The sequence below is a fragment of the Ammospiza nelsoni genome, chromosome 12 (assembly GCF_027579445.1).
Source record: "Ammospiza nelsoni isolate bAmmNel1 chromosome 12, bAmmNel1.pri, whole genome shotgun sequence".
Taxonomy (NCBI): domain Eukaryota; kingdom Metazoa; phylum Chordata; class Aves; order Passeriformes; family Passerellidae; genus Ammospiza; species Ammospiza nelsoni.
Genome location: NC_080644.1, coordinates 8,243,877 through 8,250,967, shown reverse-complemented (window position 1 = coordinate 8,250,967; position 7,091 = coordinate 8,243,877). Strand labels below are relative to the sequence as shown.

Sequence of the window (7,091 nt, the reverse complement as noted above, 5' to 3'; positions counted from 1 at the left end):
AGCTGCTATACCCAAAACAAACAATGCTGGACCTTGCACAGAACACGAGAAGGAGCTGAGAAAGAGCTCCTTTTGGCAGCTGGGAGGAGATGGTGGCACATCAGCTGGAGAGTTTGCCAGGTCTCTGCTATCTTTGCATGAAGGCAGAGCAGGAGTAGGGTTGGACAAGAGCCAGAGCACCTTTCCTGGTGTGAGCAGCACTTCCCTGCGGACAGCAGTTTGTGATACACACCTGGCAGGACCTGCTGGAGGTGGGGAAGGGAGAACAGGTTGGTCACAGCTATTTTTTGGCAGATGATGGGGAGCTCTCAGGCACCCCTGTGTCTACCTCCTACAGAACTCCAGGAAGTCTCCAGGAAGGAGAATGAGGCCAGGAAAATGAAATCTTGGTAAATGGGTTTTATATGGTGGTAAATGGGTTTTATGTTGTGTTTTAAGGAGCTGTGGAGAGAAAAATCTCAGTGCTAGTGAAACAGAGATTTTTTTTGGAAAAGGAAGATTTCCATTCCATGTTGGGAGTCCTGTTTCTTTCTGATATTTCTTCAGTTGTTCATGTCATGGCTCTTCAGTCTGAGCAGTTTTACAAATGTGTTGTGGAGATGAAAGCACCGGGGAAAGCTGCTCAGGATCAAGTTGGAAAAGCTTTTAACTTTCAACTCCTTACAGACAAAGGCACAGAGAGGAAGGGGGGAAGTGCAAAGACTGGGAAAAGGAAGAGGAAGAAGCAAAAAGAGATAAGGAGAATAGAAGAGTGAAAGGGACAGAGCAGAGAAGACAAATCACAACAAGAAAAGGAACAAGGCACCAGCAGAAAGAAAGGGAGAGATAGGGAGAGAACAAAGCAAGGGGCCTGGAGCTCAATGAGATGGGGAGAGTATAACAGAGTAAGGGAAGACTGCTGCAGGTAGAGGAAAGCCAAAAAATACAAAAGAGCTATTTAAACACTGGGGTAAAGCAGTGATGAGAACAAGAGAAAAAGAGAAGCCAGATGAGGACTGAATTCTCATGGAGATAAAGGGGATGGCAGCAAAGCCAAAGGATAACCTGTCCATCCTTCTGTCACTGCACAGACAAGACATGACATGACAGTGACATGTCAGCTTCTCAGAGGGGCTGGGACACAGCTGTGGTCATGGGGAGCCACAGGAGTGACCATGTCACGGGTGGTCCTTGGTTCTCCTGCTCTGCATCCTCCATCTCTCCTTCCCCGTGGTGGCTCCTGGCCATGTGAAGCACCCCTGGTTTTGGGTGTCATGGAAGGACTGCCATAAAGTGCCTCACTGTGGTGCTCTCCAGGCTCATCTGGGAGCTGGGTGGGTCAGGCTGTCTGGCCTTACCAGCGCCTGCATGGCAGCAGCAAGGGGGCATGGCATCATGGAGTCATCATAGCGTGGTTTGGGTTGGAAGGGACCTTTAAATGTCAGCTAGCCCAACCCATGTGTGGTAAGCAGGGACTTCTTCAACTTGATCAGGCATGGAGAGGCTGTGCCACAGGGGAGGGGGCAGTGGGAAGAGAAACAAATCTTCTGTGTCTTAGCAAAAACAGGCTGGAAAAGGGCACCATGACTACAGACAAGTGCTGGGACCATCTCCTCCCAGTGTCACACCAGTTTAGTGGGCTCAGCTCCACCTGCAGTGTGCGAGGTGACCTCTTGGCTGTCCCAGAGGAAGGATCTGGGTGTTCCCAGTGCCAGTGTCCTAGCTGGCACCAGAGCCTTGCAGGTGTCCCGGGGCTGAGTTGGCACTGAGCACACGGTCTCTGTTTGCAGACTGTGTTAGCAGAGCAGCAGCTGTGCTCCAGGCTTTGCTCCTTTCCCTACAAGAGCATCAGGCTCAAGTGGGATCCACTTTGGCAGCAGTGCTTGCAGCTGGCAGGTCTCTCAGTCTCACACTGGGATTGAGGACATTTCTAGATGCTTCTGTGTCTGAAGGGGCTGATGTGGAGCATTTCCTGGGATGTCCTGAGGGTCCCTGTGCCCTCTGAGGGTGGGAGTCATGCAGCAGTAGGGTGGTGGGAAGCCTTGTGCCAGCCACTGCAAAGGTGGGGAATAAAGCTGCCAGAGCTGCTGCTGGGTCTGCATCCTGCCCATCTTTTGGTCCTGGAAAGGAGGAGCCACTCCTCCTGGGTCCATGCTGTGCTTATGAGCCTCTCTTTTGCTTTCCCCTCACCTTCAGGGCACCTGAACAGGAAGCACCAGATCTATGTAGTTTGAAGATAACCTGCTACTGGGTTACTACTGTTTCTTGATCAAACTGGCCAAGCAGAGGATTTGTTTGTCTTGTACACAAGGTGCAGTACAAATGCAGCAACACAGCATTCCCTCCTCTGGTGTTCTCTTGTGTTCCTTTCAGGGCCAAACTCCAAGGCCAAATAACAGAATGCTGTGAACACAGGAGAGCATTTTCTCCAGGTAAGATGTGAGTGTCTGGGCAGTGGAGACTGGGAAATGTCCCACTGGAGTCTGTTTGCCTGAGCTGTGAATAAAACCTGACTTGCAAGGTTTATCCATCCCCAAATACAGTGCTGCAGTCTCACCAGCCTTGAGCTTCTTCCTGCTTCCATCTTCCACTGGCCCAGACTGGTCTGTGGATCCTGCAGCTGGTGTGTGACTCTACTGAAGGCAACAACTGTGCTGCCACTTCTGCCCCTGCACCCTCAAAAGCTGCTGGGCCAGGACAGTGCCCACCATGCTTCCAGCAAGACTCTGGAGAAGGCACCAAAAAGCTGAGGTGAGTGTGAGGATGCCAACAGCCATGGTGCACAGTGGGAGAGGGTCTGACAGCCCCAGGCTCAGCCCCAGAGATGCCCAGAGCCCCTGACAGAGCTCCCGCCACGATGCCATTGGGCCATCAGTGTGTGGCACCATTCAAAGGTCTGGGGTCTCTGTGATGGCCGGCGCCCCGGCTCAGCCCCGCGCTCCACGCACTGAATCAGATCTCAGCACCGGGCACAGGAGGGTTGATCCTGACCTGGGGGTGGCCGGGTCTGCCCCTGCCCCGTCCGCGCCCCGCTCCCGCCCCCGGGGCGGCCGGCGAGGCCCCGGGGCGGCGGAGGCGATGCGGGCACGGGGCGGGGGCACGGCGGGCTGGGGAGCGGAGCGGAGCCGCGGGCAGGGCAGAGCCGAGCCGCCCGCCGGGGCCGCGCCAGCCCGCGGGGGAGCGGGGCCGCATCCCGGGAACGGGCGGGTCCCCAGGGCGGGTCCCTGGGGGAGGCTCCGGGGCCAGCCCGGGGCGCGGACCCGGCGCTGCATTCTCAGAGTCTCCAGCAGAGGCTGGGCTGGGCCGGGCCGGGCAGGGCTGGGCAGGGCTGGGCTGGCGGGGAAGGAGGGGAGGCAGGCAGGGAGCGAGGGGGAGGAAGGCGGCTCTCGCCGCACATGCAGCCCCCGCCGCGCTCCCGCCGCCCGCGCCCCGCCTGCGCCCTGCCCGCCCGGTGCCAGCACCGGCTCCGCTCGCCGCCGCCGCCGCTCGGGGCTCCGCGCTGCTGCCGGGGCTGCCATCCGCTCCGTGCCGGGGCGCAGGGGCTGCGCTCCGCTCCGTGCCCGCCTGCCCGGGCTGCCATCCGCTCCGTGCCCGGCTGCCGAGCCTGAGATCCGCTCCGTGCCCCGCTGCCGGGCTCCGCTCCGCTCGGTGCCGGGGCTGCGCTCCGCTCCGCTCCGTGCCGGCTGCCGGGGCTGCCGGGGCTCCGCTCCGCGCCGGCGGGGGCCCGCAGGATGCCGCGGGAGGCCGAGCGCCCGGCGCGGGGGAGCCGCCGCGGCCGCCGCCCCAGGTAAGAGCGGGGCGGGCGGGGGCTGGGGGGCGGCGGGGGAGCCCAACTTCTCCGTCCCTCGCCGCGCCGCAAACTTTGCCGCCGCTCGGCGGGGCTGCGGCGGGCGCTCCCCGCGGGTGAGCGCGGGCTCGGCCCGGCCCCGGGGTCGCCGCCGCCTCGGGCCGGGCAGTCCCGGTGTGCCCCGGTGTGCCCCGGTGTGCTCCCGTGTGTCCCGGTCTCCTTGGTGTCGGCGGGCGAAGCCAGAGGTTCGATGCCTCCGGCGCGGCCGCGCCAGCTGCGGGTCCGTGCACACCCTCCAATTAAAACAGTCCGGTGCTTGAAGAGCTGCAGCTCCTTTTTTCACCGGTGTTATCTTAAAACATCCTCTCCGGGCTCCTTCCTACCCACGATCCATCTCCCCATTTCTCTCACTGGGACCGTAGCTTTCATACTCTTCCGTACCCATTCCGTGCCCATTCCACACGGAATTTGCTTTGGGCGCGTGTGGATGTGTGGCTGCCATACCCGAGGGACCCAGCGGGAGCCCTTAGAGCCGGCCGGGTAACATCTCCCTTCACAGAGCCACATTTTTTTCTAACAACAAACTAAAAATAACTGTTCTAAAACTAGCACTTTCCTCATTTAAAATGTGGTTCCCAACCGGCTGTGCTTAGGCCTTCTGGGAGCGGATCTGCAGCCGCATCTGCTCCCTGCGTGCCCTGGCCCAGCGCTGCCTCGCCAGGTGCCTCTCACCCACCTGGGCACTGCCCTGGGTCTGCGAGTGGAGCGATGCACTTGATGCCTCTTCATTTTCCTTTGGTTTCTGACAGTTCTAACATCCTGCACAGTCAGGGGACATCTGCCCTGTCTTCTCATCTACCCTGGTTTTATGCATGAACAGCACCAGTTGTAGGGGTGATGGTGTAGGCAGCGGCAAGGAGGGGCAGGCTCGGGAGTTCAGACTTAACTTCATGAGACAGTGCAAGGCACCTCAGGGATGCCTTTGGACCTGAGAGGGTACGGAGGATGGGTGGGTGGCTCCGCAGAGCTCTGGTTCTCCAGAGCTTGTTTGCATGGCCTGAGGAAATGAATGGGGGAATGTGCCTCTCTCTCCCTGCTCCTGGGTTGGTCCTTGCGCTGTTAAAATGCTGTGCTGCAACACAGGCTTGCATACCACTGAGGAAATCTCAGCTCATGACTGTTTCTTTGGGACCTGTTTCTGTCTCTTCAGAGTACCCAATGCACAGAGCATGGCTGAAGCCTGCAGTCTCTGTACTCACAGATTGCTCAGAACCTGGGCTTTGCCATGTTTTCCCTATGAGGCTGATGAATGCTCTCCACTTCTTTCAAGAGCGCTGGGTAATGAGTATTTGCAGCAAACAATTATCAGGGTTGGAGATCATTGTCCTGGTACATCAGTTTTTAAATGCTGAAAATAAATTGTTTCTCTGGCTTTAAGTCTGAAACGGTTCCTTCGTGCTGGTGCTGTGTTTGTTTGTGTTCAAGGCCAAAAGGTGGTTGTGCTGCTCATTGATGAATTCCCTGAAATGTTGACAGTACCCTGAGAGCAGCACAGGGTAGAGCCCGCTGAAATCTAAATAAGGTGGCCCAGATTCTGTGCTGACTTTTGTCTCACGCACGTCTCTGCTCCAGCGAGGTGAGGGTCAGAGCAAGTGAGGTTTGGTCTCTGTATGAAATGCCGGCTGCCGAATAATACCGTGCTGAAATTGGTGGGCTCATGAAAGAAAAAGTATGTGCTGTTTCATAGGTAAAAAAGCCAGTTTTGTTCCTTCTGGGGGAAAAAAAAATGCCCTTTGCTTTTTGGTGCATTGACACTTTATAATATGATATGGTGATTTCATACCTATGACAGACAAGTGGCTACTGGAACAAGGTCAGTTTTAAACTCTTTTTCAAAAGAAGCTAGCAGGCCTCCAGAAAAAATAAAAAGGGAAAGAAAAGGTTGTCTTTGGGTTAAAAATAACAGTTAAAATCCTATTCTTCCTAGCTCCATTCCAAAAAATACCATATTTTCATGATTTAAATGTCATGTTTGAAAAAGTCATAGTTCTTTCTTGTGTTTAAGGATTATGAGAAAAGGGTCACAATTTACTCTTTGTTGTTTATATTGTCTGGTCAACTTTTGGGCTTTTTTTTTTTTGCACATTAAAAATAATATTGAGCTAGCAAAGCTTTTTTTGTAGCAAATTTTACTTTTGTACTCATAATCACTATCCCATAGCAGAAAAATTTGGCTGGAAATGTTGCAGAGGGAATGTTTGTTTATTTGAAGCCACTTTTTCAACTCAAAGACTTTATTTCATTAGAAGGATTAGATTGTTCGTGAAAGCTTTGAAACAAAACTGGACTTCAGGTGGGATTTAATCTGCTGCTATTCCTTTAAAGTACAATTACTTATTTTTTCAAATGATTCGTTTTTATATTTTAAAAGCCTACATTTTAAAAGCAAATGAAAACAGTTTGAAAAAGAAATGGTGTGGTGACACTTGGGTTCTTGTGACATCATGTCGTTGAAGAGTATTCGTGCATAAGGATACAGCCATGTATGAATTTGTGCTGTTATCTTTTAACCATGTGGTTATGCAACTGTGTTTGGGTTTACAAGCAATGACACTTCTCTGCAGATAAGTCCATGCATATCCCGAGGCACAGGCCATTTTGAGTGATCTGCTTTCTTGAGAAATTACATGTAAAGATGAGGTGGGTGTGAATTCCAAGCAGATTGCTTGCCCGAGGTTGTAGGTGGACAGAGGTTGTAGGTGGACACGGTGTACAGCTCCTTGCTTTTCTCAGAATCTCTTTTGTCTTACCACCGGTTTATCCCATGGTGTTTGTTTGTGGAGGGGGTGCCCGATGGGGAGGGATGCCACAGCTTTGCCTCAGGCTGTTCATTGCTCTGGGAATGCCCTCAGCACCGTGTGCTCTTGGCTCTGCAGGGAGCGGGTCCCCTGTGCCACCTTGCTCTCAGGTGTGTGGCAGTCCTGGGCCGCAGGTGAGGGTACAGAGCTCTGTCCTTTGCCTTGGCTGCTGCAGCATTCTCAGGGCTCATGCCTGCACATCGCTGTGAAGTCCCTGCTCTACCCCAGCAGAAAAGCCAAGTCTTTGTGGCTGGATTTGACAGCAAATTGCCGCAGACTTGGAGTATGGGGTTGGACTTGGACTCAGCTGCTCACCCAACATGAGCTGGGTGTCCCCTGCCTGCTCAGCTCTGTGGGACATCTCTCTCTGCAGTTGTGTCCAGTTTGTGGGTTGGTTTCTTCTCTGGAGAGCTGTGGAGGGCTCAGGCACGGGGCTGTGCTCCTGCTGGCAGCCACTGCAGAGACCC

The 7,091-nt window shown here is 54.6% G+C and overlaps 1 protein-coding gene across 1 annotated transcript in view; it reads left to right on the top strand.

The window, feature by feature from the left end:
• Positions 1 to 2,599: 2,599 nt before the first annotated feature.
• Positions 2,600 to 7,091, top strand: part of CDH22 (cadherin 22) — a 79,830-nt gene continuing 75,338 nt past the window's right edge. Inside the window, exon 1 of the mRNA XM_059480920.1 lies at positions 2,600 to 2,730. The gene's annotated coding sequence lies outside the window, so the exon portion shown is untranslated. The remainder of the gene's footprint in view (positions 2,731 to 7,091) is intronic.